Raw genomic sequence first — 18,404 nt, 5'->3', positions numbered from 1 at the left:
GGAAGATTTTACTTGGTGAGCTTTACAGTCCATAACAACTCTAAAATTCTGGAATTTTATACGATTGGGGTCCTTCCACACAAAATACTACAGCAGTGCTCAGAATCTGGTATGGGGTCTGAAACAACTACTCACCTTCACATCTGTTTATTGAGCACTTATCATGTTTCAGCAACCATGGTAAGCATACATACATCATCTTACTTAATTCTCACAACTGTCCTGCTCATATTATTGCCATTTTACAAATGAGGAAACTGAGACACAGAGAAGCTAAGAATTTGTCCAAATTCATATAGTGTATGGTGATAAAGCTGACATATGAAAACCAGTCTGTTTGACCACAAAGCCTGCCTCTTAACCATTGGGCTACTTTGCTTCCCATTATTCAGCCTTAAGGACAGAATAAGTTTATGTAGTTTAGGAAAGACATTTCCCTGTTAGTCATTAGACAAATCTGCAATGATTTTAGAAGAAAGGGATAAATATTTTAAAAGAAGAGAATAGGAGAGTTGGAAAGAAAGAGAAGCCTTCTCTTTTTAGTTTACATTTTCCTTATCTAGTATAAAGAATATTAATGTATTGTCAGTGTTGATAATATTAATATTAATATTGAGCTGAAATTGTCATACCTACCATAAATCTTCAACTTTATTTGCATGTATGTGATTGAGAATGATTTTCCATTCTTCATTATTCCTCTGGATAGTACTGAGTGTGGACTGCCTGATGTCTTATATCCATTTCTGTGCACATCCCAGACAGGACATATTTAAGATGACCATATAATTTATCATACAAACAGGGACAATTTTGAGAGTGAAAGAGGGTGCTGTTAATAATTGTGCTAGAGCATCAGCATGAACCAGGACCATCCCAGGCACACAAGGCCATATAGTTACGCTGGGCTTAGGAGAATAGCTTTGTGGTTCTTATTCTGGTTAATAGGACAGAGGTTTTCAGATATTGAGCCTAAAAAGTAAAGTTCCCTTTTGGACTCATTAAAATTTAGTAAATCTTCATGGCAAGCATTTGTTGGGCAATGTCTACATGCCAAATTCTACTTGGCAGGAAGTATGCATAAAGTAAAATGATGCTTAGTGGAAAAGTTCAAAGTCAGAGTGTTCCCTCATGACAGAAAGTAAGTACCAGACATGTGCTATGATTTAAAGTTCCATGGCACATCAAAGTCTTTTGTTGAAAATCTGTAACATCTTCAGCAAGTAGCAGACACTATTCAAGTACCTGTAAGTGACCAGTACAATACTACATTACTAGCACTCTGTTCACCGTTGACCCAGAAGGTCATGTGTAGATTGCACATGAACCTTCCTCATTTTATACTCTGTTCTCTCATATAAGTGCTGTGATTCTGCCGTAACTATCTATAAATACTCCTAAGAAAAGACAAGTTGACTTTTAACCTTCCTTATATATCATTTTATCCATTAAAAGGACATGGCATCCTTTTGTTCAGGGTAAGACACAATTTTTTGTTGTTGTTAGAAATGTGCTCTGAGAATGCTATTTCCTCTCTGTGGCCTACCAGAGTTGGATGGTAAGATATTCAACAGTTCTATACTTTTTCTCTCTGTTCTAATAAATGATACAATTATTCTCATAGCTCAGATAGGGTTTCTAACTGTAATTTTACACTAAAATAAAAAGAATAATTTACCAAATGAAGATATTTTAATGAGTTTAAAATTTAAGACATCTGTCTTACAAAGCAGCTTTCATTTAATAGCATGTTGGTTACCTTTATTGTTTGGTTGTGTATTCTGGTTCTGTAAAATCTAAAATTTAGAAAGAGATTCTAGGCATTAATATTAAGTGACTTGCAAATAAAGCAGTATGGAGAATCTTAAGAAATGGATACCTGTTTAAATTTTAGAATTGTTTGCTTATCCGTTGTGACCTTTTTTGCCTCATTCATTCATTGAACAAATATCTAGCATCTGGATACTCAGTAGCAGTTACTGGGATAACCGTTAGATTTTCAAAAATGAATAAAATATAGTTTCTGCCTTCGAGAAACTGACTGTTTCATGGAGGAGATGGACAAGAGAGTGGGAAAATCCGGTAGTTAGTTAAGCATTATGATAGAGATATGCACTGGATGTTGTGGGAGCACAAAAGTCTCCCTGGTGGTTCAGTAAACGGAAGCTGGACCCAGATCACCTGGGTTTGAATCCTGACTCTCCCGCTATTGGCTGTGTGGCCTTGGACAATTTGCTTGACTTCTTTATGCTTCATTTTTTCATCTGTAAAACGAGGGTAATAAAAATCAGTTGATATTCATAAAGCCCTTAGAACACTGTCTGGTACATAGTAAGTGTAGCATTACAGTCTGTTAAATAAGATAAGTAAAACAGAGCAGATGAGTAGAAATTAACCAAATGAAAGGAGCTTTGACTGGGGTGAGAGTAGGGGAGATAGGATAGTTCCAGCAGAGGAAACTGCATATATAAAAGGACTTGGCAAGAGTGGTCTTGGAACTGCCAAAAAGAGTGGAAAGGGGGCAGCCATGAGAGAAGAAACTGGAGAGGTAAGCAGGAACCATATTATACAGTCTTGTACAAAAGCATGGCAATGATTTACATTTTCAGATTCATGTTTTTGCAATATTTACATGGAAGATAGATTGGAAGAGGGGTTAGTCTGGAGACAGGGAGACCAGTCAGAGGCTTTTGACATAGTTCAGATAAAAAAAATCACTGAGGCCTTAAACTAAAGATATTGGTAGTGGGGATGGAGAGGGTGGAAATTGATAAGAGAGCTGTTAAAAAAGTAGTTATTAGGATTTGGTGACTGTTTGAATGTGTGGGATAAGGGATGAGGGGGAATCAGGTGTGACTCTCAGGTTTCTGGCTTGTTTGACGCATAATGATGAAGCAGGGACTACAGGAGATAAGAACAAATTAGGGTAGAGGTGGGGCAGGAGGGTGGGTTTTGTTTTAGGTATTTTGAGTGTGTAGAGTCTGCGGGACAGGAGAGCTGCCCCAATAGTCTTTGGCTGTTCAGAAGGTCTAGGGGTCAGGACAGAGATCTCAGATGGAGAAATGAATTGGGAATCTTTAAATGAGTGTGAGTTGAAGACATGAGAGTGGGTGAGATTACATTAAGAAAAGGAATAAAGATAGAACAGAGTAGAGCTTAGGATAGATTCCTGGTGATCACTAATTTGAAGTGTGGATAGTAGCATAAAAACAAAGGAAATAGACTGAAAAGTAATGCCCAGAGAGGAGGAAAACCAGCAGAAGGTGTTGTCATAGAAACCGAGAGGAGAAACTTTCGAGAGAGAGAGTGGTCAACCATGTCAAATCCTGCAGAGATGTTGGGTAGGATGAGGACAGAAAAGTGTCCATTGAATTTAGCAACAAAGAGGTCATTATCGATTGTGGCCAGAGAGGCTTCCAGGGGTAATAAGGAGTGGCAGCCAGATTGCAGTGGGTTGAGGAGTGAATGGGAGGAGAGGAAGTCTGGCCTGTCTGTAAAAGAAAATCAAGACATGGGGCAGCAGAAAGGGGAGTGTAGGGTTGTAGCTTTCTGTGTCGTAAGTGGCATCTTCACTGCAAAGTGAAAGGCTATTAAAAAATAGATACAAGTTAGAAGGATGTAATTTTATTTCAGGGAGAAAATGTGCAGAAAATATCCACACACCCCCCCCAAGAATGCAAGCATGCAAAAGTTCATCTTTTTTACTCTTGCTTATGTGGTTTGCTTCGTCTGTTTTCACTGAGGAAATGCCTTCTTTATTGATTTACCTAGACATAGGATTCATTCATAATTAATGATAGTGTGGTTTGCAAGTATTGTCAAGGTAATGTCCAGTAGAAATGATAATGATAATAACTGCTGTTTTGTCCTCTTTTTGGCATCACTTCAATTGTACTCATAGCTCTGTCAGAAGACAGCAGTGAAAGGAAGCCTTTGGACTGTTTTCTGTTTTGTTTCTCTTTTTTGGGAGGGGGCTGTATTTAAATGCTAGTGCAATCCCTCTTTTGAGGAAATAAGACTAACACATGAAACAAATAGGAAGCAATACTGAACTGGTTTTAATAAGGCACTTAATTTTGTGGTACTACAAGGGCAATCCTTTTGCTTGGCAATCTTTATTTGAAGAAGGGGAATATTAGTGATATGGTCTGGTGGTGTTGTTCCTGATCTTGAGCTGACTGGCTGGAATACCTTGAACAAGTCAATTTATTTCTACTTTTCCTCCTTCCCTCCCTCTCTTCCTTCTTCCATGTGTAAAATAGAAACAATAACAATAGTAATAATATCTTTAGGAAAAGTTTGGGGAAAAAACGTTTCTGAGCCAGCCCTGATAGCCTAGTGGTTAAAGTTTGGCTTTTCTCCACTTTGGCGGCCCCAGTTTAGTTCCCAGACATGGAAACACACCACTCATCTGTCAGTAGCCGTGCTGTGGCAGTGCCTCACACAGAAGAACTAGAAGGACTTACAACCAGAATATACAACTATGTACCGGGGCTTTGGAGAGGCGGAAAAAAAAAAAAGAGAGGGAGACTGGCAACAGATGTTAGCTCAGGGTGAATCTTTCCCAGCAAAAAAAAAAAATTTCTAAATAATTAACAAGATGTTTGGTACCATATTTCTGAGTCATTGTCCATTTGCTTGTTACCAGCAGGCAATCACTTTATGTGGAGAAATGATTTTTTTAAAGGCACTTTTAATTGTTTTCCATTCCATGTTGCTATTTTTAAAATATAAGGGGTAGACAAATCTCTCTTATGTTTAATATATAATAATATACTAAGGAAGAATATAATATATTAAGGGGTAGGAGGAAGTTTAAGTATTAGATTAGTCATTGCTCTCTGCTTTATATCAATTTAGGTGGCCCGCCCACCCCCACATGTCAGTCAATTTAAAATACCTGTTAACAGGACCCTGACTGGCAATAAAGGAAACTTATGTGATGAGTTTCTCTTTGAGATGATCAACTGCAGTCCTATTGTCATTTTTTAAAAGAGTTCTTTTGTACTGCCACAGCTTCCTTGGTGCTTACTAAGTTTAGACCTCGGGATGGGCCAATTTACATATATGGAAGGATATAGGAAATGCTTTTATCTTCTGTTGTAACCTCAAAGGATGTTTCCTGAGGCAAAAGTTCATCTTCAATAGACAAGGTTCAGAGATACTCATTAATTAATTCTCAGTATCTACAACGGATGATTCTTCAAAGGCTTAGAACCACTAAAGCCATCCAACCTGAGAGCTATTGGATTAGAAGACAACATAGTGATGGCGTTGTTTTAATTAGGACACGATAGTCACAGAATCATGGAATGATAGAATTGGAAGCGGCTGTATGTTCATCTATTCCCCCCAATGCAGGAACCTCTCCTATAAGCATCTTGAGAGATTTATGAGCATTTTTACTAATAGGAAGTGCGTTCCATTTGAGGTCATGCAAGGTTAAACTATTGCGGGTGTGATGAAGTTTACCTCATAATGAGCCTAAATGTACCTTTCTGTTATAATATACACTCTTTGTCCTGCTCTCTAGAGCACCACCCTATTTTCATGAGAGTCCTTCAGGCATTTTATGACAACTCTCATAGCTTTTCTTTTTTTTTTTTTTTTTTAATTTTTTGTTTATTGCAGTAACATTGGTTTATAACATTGTAAAAATTTCAGGTGTACATCATTGTACTTCTATTTCTGCATAGATTACATCATGTTCACCACCAAAATACTAATTACAACCCATCACCACACACATGTACCGAATTATCCCTTTCACCCTCCTCCCTCCCCCCTTCCCCTCTGGTAACCACCAATCCAATCTCTGTCCCTATGTGTTTGTTTATTGTTGTTATTATCTACTACTTAATGAAGGAAATCATATGGTGTTTGACCTTCTCCCTCTGACTTATTTCACTTTGCATTATACCCTCAATGTCCATCCATGATGTCACAAATGGCTGGCTTTCATCGTTTCTTATGGCTGAGTAGTATTCCATTGTGTATATATACCACAGCTTCTTTATCCATTCGTCCCTTGATGGGCACTTAGGTTGCTTCCAAGTCTTGGCTATTGTGAATAACGCTGCAATGAACACATGGGTGCATGTACCTTTACAAATTGGTGTTTTCAAGTTCTTTGGATAAATACCCAGCAGTGGGATGGCTGGATCATATGGTAGTTCTATCCTTGATTTTTTGAGGAATCTCCATACTGTTTTCCATAGTGGCTGCACCAGTTTGCACTCCCACCAGCAGTGTATGAGAGTTCCCTTCTCTCCACATCCTCTCCAACACATGTTGTTTCCTGTCTTGTTAATTATAGCCATTCTGACGGGCGTCAGGTGATATCTCATTGTAGTTTTGATTTGCATTTCCTGATAGTTAATGATTTTGAACATCTTTTCATGTGTCTGTTGGCCATCTGTATATCTTCTTTGGAGAAATGTCTGTTCAGGTCCTTTGCCCATTTTTTAATTGGGTTGGTAGTTTTGTTGGTAAGATGCATGAGTTCTTTATATATTTTGGAGATTAAGCCCTTATCAGAAGTATGATTTGCAAATATCTTCTCCCAATTGTTAGGTTGTCTTTTCGTTTTGTTGATGGTTTCCTTTGCTGTGCAGAAGCTTTTTAGTTTGATGTAGTCCCATTTGTTTATTTTTTCTATTGTTTCTCTTGCCCGGTCAGACGTGGTGTTTGAGAAGATGTTGCTAAGACTGATGTCGAAGAGCGTACTGCTTATGTTTTCTTCTAGAAGTTTCACAGTTTCAGGTCTTACATTCAAGTCTTTAATCCATTTGGAGTTAATTTTTGTGTATGGTGTAAGGTAAGGGTCTACGTTCATTTTTTTGCATATGGCTATCCAGTTTTCCCAACACCATTTGTTGAAGAGACTTTCTTTTCCCCATTGTATGTTCTTGGCTCCTTTGTCAAAGATTAGTTGTCCATAGATGTGTGGGTTTATTTCTGGGCTTTCGATTCTATTCCATTGATCTGTGTGTCTGTTTTTGTGCCAGTACCATGCTGTTTTGGTTACTACAGCTTTGAAGTATATTTTGAAATCAGGGAGTGTGATACCTCCAGCTTTGTTCTTTTTTCTCAGGATTCCTTTAGCTATTCGGGGTCTTTTGTTGTTCCACATAAATTTTAGGATTCTTTGTTCTATTTCTGTGAAAAATGTTGTTGGAACTTTGATAGAGATTGCATTGAATCTATAGATGGCTTTAGGAAGTATGGACATCTTAACTATGTTAATTCTTCCAATCCAAGAGCACGGAATATCTTTCCATTTCTTTGTGTCTTCTTCAATTTCTTTCAGAAATGTTTTATAGTTTTCGGTGTACAGATCTTTCACCTCTTTGGTTAAGTTTATTCCTAGGTATTTTATTCTTTTTGTTGCAATTGTAAATGGGATGGTATTCTTAATTTCTCTTTCTGCTACTTCGTTAGTGTACAGAAATGCAACTGATTTTTGTATGTTGATTTTGTATCCTGCAACTTTACCACATTCGTTTATTACTTCTAAAAGTTTTCTGGTGGATTCTTTAGGGTTTTCTATATATAAAATCATGTCATCTGCAAATAGTGACAGTTTCACTTCTTCCTTTCCAATTTGGATCCCTTTTATTTCTTTCTCTTGCCTGATTGCTCTGGCTAGGACTTCCAGTACTATGTTAAATAGGAGTGGTGACAGTGGGCATCCTTGTCTGGTTCCTGTTCTTAGAGGGATGGCTTTCAGTTTTTCACCATTGAGGATGATATTAGCTGTGGGTTTCTCATATATGGTCTTTATTATGTTGAGGTACTTTCCTTCTATACCCATTTTATTCAGAGTTTTTATCATAAATGGATGCTGTATCTTGTCAAATGCTTTCTCTGCATCTATTGAGATGATCATGTGATTTTTATTCTTCATTTTATTAATGTGGTGTATTACGTTGATTGATTTGCGAATGTTAAACCATCCCTGCATCCCTGGAATAAATCCCACTTGATCATGGTGTATAATCTTTTTAACGTATTGTTGTATGCGATTTGCTAGTATTTTGTTGAGGATTTTTGCATCGATGTTCATCAGTGATATTGGCCTGTAATTTTCTTTTTTTGTGTTGTCCTTGTCTGGTTTTGGTATCAGGGTAATGTCAGCTTCATAGAATGAGTTAGGGAGCTTCCCCCCCTCCTCAATTTTTTGGAAGAGTTTGAGAAGGATAGGTATTAAGTCTTCTTTGAATGTTTGGTAGAATTCACCAGGGAAGCCGTCTGGTCCTGGACTTTTATTTTTGGGGAGGTTTGTGATTACTGTTTCGATCTCCTTACTCGTGATTGGTCTATTCAAATTCTCTACTTCTTCTTGATCCAGTTTTGGAAGGTTGTATGATTCTAAGAATTTATCCATTTCTTCCAGATTGTCGAATTGGTTGGCATATAGCTTTTCATAGTATTCTCTTATAATCTTTTGTATTTCTGAGGTGTCTGTTGTAACCTCTCCTCTTTCATTTCTGATTTTACTTATTTGTGCCTTCTCTCTTTTTTTCTTGGTGAGTCTAGCTAAAGGTTTGTCAATTTTGTTGATCTTTTCAAAGAACCAGCTCTTGGTTTTATTAATTTTTTCTATTTTTTTTTGGTCTCTATTTCATTTATTTCTGCTCTGATTTTTATTATTTCCCTTCTTCTACTGATTTTGGGCTTTGTTTGTTCTTCTTTTTCCAGTTCCTTCAGGTGCATTGTTAGATTGTTTATTTGAGATTTTTCTTGTTTGTTGAGATAGGCCTGTATCGCTATAAACTTCCCTCTTAGAACTGCTTTTGTTGTATCCCATAAATTCTGTCATGTCGTATTTTCATTTTCATTTGTCTCCAGGTATTTTTTGATTTCTTCTTTGATTTCTTCGTTAACCCAGTCGTTGTTCAGTAGTATTTTGTTTAATCTCCACGTATTTGTGGCTTTTCTGATTTTCTTCCTATAGTTGATTTCTAGTTTCATACTGTTGTGGTCAGAAAAGATGCTTGGTATTATTTCAATCTTCTTAAATTTATGGAGACTTGTTTTGTGGCCTAATATGTGATCAATCCTGGAGAATGTTCCATGTGCCTTTGAAAAGAACGTGTATTCTTCGGTTTTTGGATGGAATGCTCTGTATATATCTACTAGGTCCATCTGTTGTAGTGTGTCGTTTAAGGCCAATGTTTCCTTATTGATCTTCTGTTTGGATGATCTATCCGTTGGTGTAAGTGGAGTGTTAAAGTCCCCTACTATTATTGTGTTACTGTCTATTTCTGTTTTTATGTCTGTTAATAATTGCTTTATATATTTTGGTGCACCTACATTGGGTGCGTAGATATTTACAAGTGTTATATCCTCTTGTTGGATTGTTCCCTTGATCATTATGTAATGCCCTTCTTTGTCTCTTTTTACAGTTTTTGTTTTAAAGTCTATTTTGTCTGATATGAGTACTGCCACCCCAGCTTTCTTTTCATTGCCATTTGCGTGGAGTATCTTTTTCCATCCCTTCACTTTCAGTTTGTGAGTGTCTTTAGGTCTGAAGTGTGTCTCTTGTATGCAGCATATATATGGGTCTTGTTTTTTTTATCCAGTCAGCCACCCTATGCCTTTTAATTGGAGCATTTAGTCCATTGACGTTTAAAGTAGCTATTGATAAGTATGTACTGCCATTTTTTAACTTTTTTTTTTCCTCAGTGTTTTAGTAGTCCTTCTCTGTTCCTTTCTTCTTCTATACAGAATTGATGGTCACTTTAGTTTGACCTCTGTCTGAAAGCTGTACTCTTTAACTCCCCTCCTCCCTCATGTTTTTGATATCATATCTAACCTCTTTGTTGTGCATTTGTATCCATTACATTCTAATCATGGAAATAGATAATTTTTCCTATTTGTGGTCTTTTCTTTTCCCCTTAAATCAGTCCCTTTAACATTTCTTGTAGCACTGGTTTCTTGGTGACAAACTCCTTTAATTTTTGCTTATCTGGGAAAATTTTGATCTCTCCTTCCATTTTGAATGATAACCTTGCTGGGTAGAGTATTCTTGGCTGTAAGTTTTTTTCTTTTAGCACTTTAAATATATTGTGCCATTCTCTTCTAGCCTGTAAGGTTTCTGCAGAGAAGTCAGCTGATAGCCTTATGGGGCTTCCTTTGTATGTAACTTGTCTTTCTCTTGCGGCTTTTAGGATTCTCTTTTTTTCTTTATTTCTGGACATTTTGATTATGATGTGTCTTGGTGTGGGCCTCTTTGGGTTTATCTTGTTTGGGGCTCTCTGTGCTTCCTGTACCTGGATGTCTGTTTCCTTCCTTAGGTTAGGGAAGTTTTCATCTATTATTTCTTGAAATAGATTCTCTGCCCCCTTGTCTCGCTCTTCTCCTTCCGGGACACCTATAACACGGATGTTAGTGCACTTGATGTTGTCCCAGAGGTCCCTTAGACTGTCCTCACTCTTTTTAATTCTTTTCTCTTTTACCTGTTCACCTCGGGTAATTTCTTCTAGTCTTTCGTCCAGCTCACAGATCCGTTCTTCTGTATCCTCTACTCTGCTTTTGAGTCCCTCTAATGAATTTTGCATTTCCAGTATTGTATTCTTCATTTCTGATTGGTTCTTTTTTATATCTTCCATTTCTTTGTTGACATTCTCACTGAGTTCATCTATTCTTCTCCCCAGATCAGTGAGCATCCTTAACACTCTTAGTTTGAACTCTCTGTCAGGTAGGTTGCTCATTTCTGTTTCACTTAGTTCCTTTTCTGGGGTTTTGTCCTGTTCCCTTACTTGGAATGTATTCTTTTGCCTCTTCATTTTGCCTCTTTCCCTGTGCTTGTGTCTACTTATTAGGTAGGTCAGCTACGTCTCCTGCTCTTGGATAGGTGACCTTATGTAAGTGATGGCTTAGGAGGCTTCCAGTGTGCTTCCCTCAGTTCTCAATGTTCCAGGGGTGACCCCTATGTGGGCTACGTGTATCCTTCTGCTGTGGCCTGTTTGCTCTCCCCATAGGCGCCCAGGGAGGCTGAGTTATGCTCCTGGCCAGCTGTTGTAATGCTCAGCTGCTTGTAGTTGTTGTGGGCCCTTCAGTCTCTTTATCAGGTGTGGGGATCCCCAGCACAGTTGGCTGCAAGTTCTAATACCACATTTGTGTTGCAGTATTTCTTTTAAGTGAGTAGGCCCCCACCGTGGCAGGTTGTTAGGCTCAGGGCCTTACAATTGCTGTAAGCCTCTAGCCTATTAGGTCTCTTGTCAGCTCTCTGAGGATTGCAGCTGGGTGGGGCTGGCCTCAGGCACAGGAGCACCCAATTGTTTCAGGTTTTGGAAGGTGGAGCAAACCTCCTATGTGGGTCTTTGAGAAGTACAAGTCTTCTGCGGCTGAGAAGCCCTGCTGCCCACAGGTCCACACACACAGTCAACACAGTCCTGCCCCGTGTGAGCGCCCCGACCTCCCCAAGCGGACCCAGTCTCTCCACGTCGGGAGCCCCACACACTCCGCCACCGCCCCACACTCTCCACCCGCTCCTTGTGCACACCCTGCCCCGCTCAAGTCGGCTCAGTTGCCAGGCTGCAGAGAATCCAGTCACCAATCTAAGCAGGCCCACACGTTGCCTGAGGGCTTGTTGTTGGGTGGGGCCAGTCTCTAGGGTGGGCTGCCTGCCCTGGCTGAGCTGGATTAGATTGGTGCTCTAGCGGGTGGGGCAGACCCTGGGCTAGCAGGCCTCAGGGAGAACTCCAATGGCGTCTGTGTCAGCACGCCCACACCAGGCCACAACAATGGCAGCCACCAATGTCCCAGTCCCTGGAGAGGTCTCACCCCTCACCGAGATGCACTCAGGGCCTATTAGGTGAGTCTCTTGTCACCAAAGCACTGTACACCTTTCTTTCTGGTGACTTTAGGGTGCTTCCTGAAACGGGTGAGTTTGCGTGCGGGCCCTTTAAGAGCCAGTTTTAGTTTCTTTGTGAACCGGGTTTTCTGGGGGTGCTCCCCAGTGCTTTAGTAGCAGGCACAGTCAGATATTATGCCGCTGGTCTCGATTGTGCTGGGTCCACAAAATGCCCACAGCGGGGGTGCTCCCGGCTCAGAGCCCGGCGCCTCCAGGGAGGCTGGGTACCTGTGAGCTGCTCCCGGCGGCCGTGACGCTGGCGGCTTGTGAAGGCGGCGTTTTTCCTCTCCGGAAGGGAGTCTCTGCCTCTTCCACCCCAGTTAGGATTGTCCGTTGTTGCAGGAGTTCCTCTCATCCAGTTTTCAGTTCTGTCTCAGGGGTAATTTTTCCACGAGTAGTTGTAAATTGGCTGTGTCCACGGGAGGAGGTGAGTTCCGAGTCTGCTTACGCCGCCATCTTGACTCCTCTATCTCTCATAGCTTGCTAAGTCTTCATTTCTTCAGAATTAGAATTTCTATTTTGCCCAACAACTTATTTTTTTAACATGGTCTTCAGACTTTTTACCATCTTCTCTACCAAATCTGTCATCCCTTCAAAAGATGTCTCGCACAGGGTCTAGTCTAGCAGACTATTACATCTGTGTGTCTGGACCCTCTATCTACTTACTGAAGCCTAATTAAGGAGTAGATGAAAGAGTCTAGCACAGTGCCTGACACAGTTAATTGAATTAGAAGTACATAGTTGATAAAGCACTTTATAACTATTGAAAATCACCTTCTTTTTCATTTGAACTGTTAGCAAGCAGGGTCTTCTCTAATTTGTACCTGGTATTTGATTATTTATTTGTTTTAAAGTAAATAAAATTTTTTATACTTCTGCATGCCAAATTTCATTTGAACTTGAATAATATTGGTTTTAAACTCATTTTTATGCCAATCAAAATCAATTCAAATTTTTATTCTTCATCCAGATTATTAACTAACCTTCCTGCTTCGGCTATTGGAAAAATAACCAAAAAATTTGCCTTTGCAGTCTCTTTCCAAGTTGTCGATAAAATTTTTGAATAGGCTATATCTAAACTCACCATTCTGGGAGTTTCGACTAAGACAAGTTGACACCCATCAACTAACTTGGCTGGTTGTTCTTGATCTTGTCCATAAGGATCTTCCTGAGGATTAGTTAAATGCCTTCTTGAAATCAAGAGACACTCTGTGGCATTCTTCTAATGACAGCCTGATTGTTCTGTCAAAAAAGAAAAAAAGAGGATGTGAGGTGAGTTTGGCATACTTTCATTTATTAATCTCTACTTTAGTAGGGAGGTGTTATAGTCATGTGCTTTGGGCTATAGTTTTACCTAATCTTATACCTTTTTAAAAAATCTGAACAAAGCCTATACTCATCTCCATTCTCCTGGCTCCTCCCCTGTTCTTTGGTCTCAAAGTTCCTAATATTGATTCTGCACACTCGCCCTCAAATTCTTTCAGTACCCTGGGATGTAGCTGGTCTAAGTTTGCAAGCCTGAATTCACTTGAAGTGACTTCATGCTGTTTTCACACTATCTGACATCTTAGATGGGGCTTTGAGTCCTTCTTTTTGATTCTTGCTCTATCCTTCCCGGAGAGACAATTAAATCAGAGCAAAAAAGGAATTGATAAGTACTGCCTTCTTCCTGTCGTCCTTTATTATTATATCGCACACCCTAGACACTGTGACATCCTTATTTGTCTTCTTGTTCCAAACAACCTTATGTAATCTTTATGATTTTTTTTCTTTCTGCTTGCAAACCTCAGCATTTTGGAATTTAGCCTTTCTGACACCGTGTTTTATAGGTTCCTACCAACTTTCCAGCATAAGTCTGGAGAGGAGAAGCTCCTAATCACTACTACATCTTACCAAAATGTCAATTTTGTATTTATATTTAGAAAAAGATCATCTTAATTGTCCATCTGACTGGTCGTTTATGGTATACATACTCTCAAAGACTACTATTTCTGTTTTCCATTCTTAATCTCTATTTTATTCTTTCCCTGTTTGTGTTAGATTTTCATGTAGATGAATACCTCTTTAACATATAATTTAATTATTATTCATCTCTATGAATTGGTATATATGTATATTAGTCAGGGTTCTCCAGAGAAACAGAACCAATAGGAGATATATTATGGGGAATTGGCTCAATGGAGGCCTAGAAGTCCCGTGATCTGCCATCTACAAGTTGGAGACCCAGGAAAGCCACTGATGTGATTCCAGTCCAAGTCTGAAAGCCTGAGAACCAGGGGAGCTGATGGTGAAAATCTCAGTCCAAGGGCAGGAGAAGACTGATGTCACAGCTCAGCAGGCATGCAGGAAGGAAATAGATCCTCCTCTCCTCCTCTTTTTGTCCTATTCAGATCCTTAAGAGATTAGATGATGTCCACCCAAGTTGAGGAGGGCAGTTTACTTTACTGCATCAACTATTCAAATGCTAATCTCATCCAGAAACACCCTCACAGAACATCGAGAAATACTATTTAATCTGGGCCTCTATGACCCAGTCAGATTGACACATAAAATTAACCATCAAAATAGGCATTTGATTTTCTTATACCTGGTGACCTCTACCATTATGATTCTTCTAAGTCATATCTATAGGACTTTTTATTAATAGTCCCATTTTCTCTAAGTCAGCCAGTTTTTGTCAAACATTTTCTGCCCCCTTTTTAGGAGCTGAATTGTATCCCTCATCACGAGGTTTTCAATCTGTTAGCTTAAACTATAGATAGCCAGGAAGCAACATATGGGGTCTAGGGCAAGTGGTAACTAAGGCATTAATGATGTACCTTAAGATCTGGTCACGTTGGACCTCCTCACTCACTTGTGACAGAGAAGGTGAAGTAGGTCTGATGCTGCTAAATGTACAAGGAAGTGGAATTATCTGGTGTGAGGCCTGGAAGGCATGGATTGGTTGGGAAAGGTCTGTGAAATCACCAGGCAGTGACCAAGTAGGGAAGTGAGCCCTGGACAGGGCTGGAGAGTGTAAGGAGGAGGAAAAATTGAGCCTCCATTCAGAGTGGTGGTGGTAGTGATGATGATGGTGCTGAAGTAACAGTGGTGGTGGAGTTGCACTGACAGGTAATGAGCTTGTACAAAATGAAATTACAAGATCAAGTTGGTAGGAGGTTTATTGGGGTATTCTGCCGAGGGCTTTGAAACTTGCCACCTAGCTGCTGTCTTTGAGTCGGAATTCCTCTGACATGTTGAGCTAATGAAAGGGGCTAACCGTCCCCAAGTCCCCATTCCTTCTCACTCTACCCTGTGTTTTACATCAGAATTTCAGGTTCAGAGCATTTTCACAATAAACTAGTTCTGTTTTTCTTGACACTACCCACAGTCTCTGTTTATCCTCCTTTTTCTTCTAATCCATTTACTTCATAGTATAATTATAATAATTATTATTATAATAGTAGCACAACTATTAACAACAATAATAGTTAACACTTTATGAGCTTTCATTGCATGCCAAATACAAGTATTCACTCATTTAATTCTCACAACCTTAGAGAGGTTGAGTAACTTGCTCAAGGTCACACAGCTAGTAAGCCAGGATTTGTATCTGTCTCCAAAGCCATGCTCTTAAAATATCACATTCCCACTTGTCTAGCCTGCTTAGGAGGGCCTGTATCCATCAGTACTGGTGGTATTGGTGGTTGTGGTGGGATATAGATAAAATGATAACTAAGGATGTGTTTCATAGTATACAAAGAATTTTTTTTATTTTTTAAGGGACATTATACCATTTGTTCTAAACAAAAAGCCTATGCTGTTACTATTATAACTCCTATTTTATGGAAGAGAAGAATAAGGCTGAGATTAAATTAAACTTCACAAAGGTTTACCTTTATTGAATTTTTTTTTTTTTTTGGTGAGGAAGATTGGCCCTGAGCTAACATCTGTTGCCAATCTTCCTCTTTTTGCTGAGGGAGATTGGCCCTGAGCTAGCATCTGTGCTATCTTCCTGTATTTTGTATGTGGGATGCTGCCACAGCATGGCTTGATGAGTGGTGCATAGGTCCGTGCCCAGGATCTGAACCTGCGAACTCCAGGCCGCTGAAGCGGACCATGGGAACTTAACCACTATGCCACCAGGCTGGCCCCCTTTTATTGAATTTTTAAAATATTTTTTTTCTTATTGTAAAAATAGTCTTATACTCCCACTACTTAGAGGTATTTATTCTTAACTCCTTGGGATATATTTCCCACAGGTGTATATAAAAATTAATATTAAAAAAGGATTATACCACATGTTCTGTTTTATAATCTGACTTTTTAAACTTCAAATATACTGTGAACATTTCAGTGTGGGTAAATATTCTTCTACAATATTATTTTAATACTTGTATTGTTTTTCATTGTGTGAATATTACCATTTGTGCTCCTGATCCTGTCTCATAGGGGAAAAATAGTAAAGATAATAATTTAAAGGGAAGGTAAAGAATAAGTAGTTTCACATTATTAATACAGTTGAGGTTCAAAGCATATTAGTTCATTAGAACTTTCATCAAAGTAAATAAAGGCCTATATTCCTATTATTTATGAAGCTGATAATACTTTAATTTTTGGTTGGCCCTTGTAGCATCATTACCCCTATGCAAGTATCCACCATTATCTGTAAGTAAATCTCATGAACTAAGCCATCCTGCTGATTGCTATTAGGGTTGTGCAAGATGGAATCTTAGTCCAAAGAGCTGTCCCAGGGCTCTCCATTGTTTTCTGACATGGTCTGCCTGTTCTCAGAGTCATGTGTGTTCTTGTAATTTTTTCTACTAGATTGTGGATTCTTCAGAGAAGCCATCATCTTTTTCATCTTTATATCTGTCACATTTCCTAGCATAATGCTGTCAAGAGGACTCCTCCAAATGGTTTAACTTTAATTTATATTCACCTAATATGGCAGAGGTGGCTTAATGGCAATGCCTTCAAACAGTTTTTTTGTCCACAAATTGGATCAAGAATGCTCAGAAAAAGAAGTAAAATTAAAAAAAATAGGCAATGTGGTATCTTGGAAGAACACTGGATTAGAGCAAGGTCCAGGTGTAAAACTTTGCCACTAACTTGCTGAGAGAATTTGAGAAAGTCACTTGACTTCTCTGGGTCTCCATCTCTCCTTCTTCAAAATGAAGATATTACATGAGATGACTTTTTTAGATCATTTCCAGAACTGACATGTGAGGATTCTGTAATTTAATATTGCTTGAGCTTGTACTTACTTTACAAAAAGAGAAAAAATCTTGAGGAATAAATAGATTCTAAAGTAGTTCTTCTAAAATTTGACTGCACATAGGAATCACCTGGGGAGCTTTAAAAAAAACCCTAATACCTAGATCTCACCTCAGAGAAGCCGATTTAAGTGAGGTGGAGAGTGGCTTGGGCCTGGAATTTTTAAAAAACTCCCCAGATGATTCTATTTTCAGCTAAAACCACTGTTTTAAAATAAGTGTCTTACTAATAAGTGTCTTATTAATAAGTGATTGAGTCCTGGTCATGCCACAGGTGTTACTATTTCGACCCGAAAAATAAATAGGCAGGCGGAATTCTCAAAAGTTGATGATGCCATTTTAGCTCCTTTTACACAGAGGTAGTTTGCCATACAATATTGTTTTGTCATGCAACAACGTGTGTTTGTGTGTGAGTGTATGTGTGGGTATATACAGCCCCTAAATCTGTTGGGTAAATTAGATGGGGCTGAAAAGGAATTGAGGATAAGAAATTATCTCTACTAGCTGTTGAATATTTCATGTCAATTAAACATTTGCAAAAACCAAGTATAGTATTATGATCCACTCATAACCATTACAAGACTGGCACATCTCCATACAGCAATAGCCATTGCCGAGGCTACTGTACTACTCTGGCACGAATCATAATCAATTGTGGTCCCCCTGGACATAATGAACAGTAATATAATTTTGTAGTTATTCTCCTAGCATGATGAAGCAGCAAGCCAAATTGAGTTTCTAGATAAATTTTGACATATGGGTCTTATTCCTAAAGAAAAAGAGCTATTGTTGCTCTGGCTTTGTTCCAGAATTCTGTAGAAATCCACATGGTAGCTTATTGTTATATTACAAAAAGGTACTACAAGTATTTTTTTATGAAAAAGAACAAATTGCTAAGTTCAATTAGTCCTTTGGGGCAGAATTTGGAATTTCTTTTTAGTCTGGCTGCTGGATCCTACGTGAGCTATTGTTTGACTCACACAGGGGCAGTCTTAAAGGCCTATGAACCACAAGGCCACTGTGGGGGCTTCTGGTTGATGGTGGAAGGATCAAGCAGCCCTCTTTGCCACAGCAGTGAAATATGATGTTAACATCATTTTTTAAAAAATCAGCCATAGGAAAGGAGGTTAAGATGTTGTGGCAGAATCGAAACACATCTAGGCCTTTCAACTGGCAGTGTGAGAATTCCCCTTGAGATTTATGAGTAGACGTGGTTAGAGGAATTGAGTAAGAATAATCAGTTAAAGGATGCTTTTAATTTAAAAAATTTAAGATAAATGGAAAACATG

At 38.8% G+C, this 18,404-nt stretch overlaps 1 protein-coding gene across 2 annotated transcripts in view; it reads left to right on the top strand.

Annotated features, from left to right (window-relative positions):
• CAMKMT (calmodulin-lysine N-methyltransferase) overlaps window positions 1-18,404 on the top strand; it is a 369,438-nt gene that overhangs the window by 179,505 nt on the left and 171,529 nt on the right. The window lies entirely within an intron of this gene.

This window comes from Ceratotherium simum, chromosome 11, assembly GCF_057802395.1.
Source record: "Ceratotherium simum simum isolate JZ-2026a chromosome 11, ASM5780239v1, whole genome shotgun sequence".
NCBI classification, from domain to species: Eukaryota; Metazoa; Chordata; class Mammalia; order Perissodactyla; family Rhinocerotidae; genus Ceratotherium; species Ceratotherium simum.
This window is presented reverse-complemented; position numbering and strand designations above follow the sequence as displayed.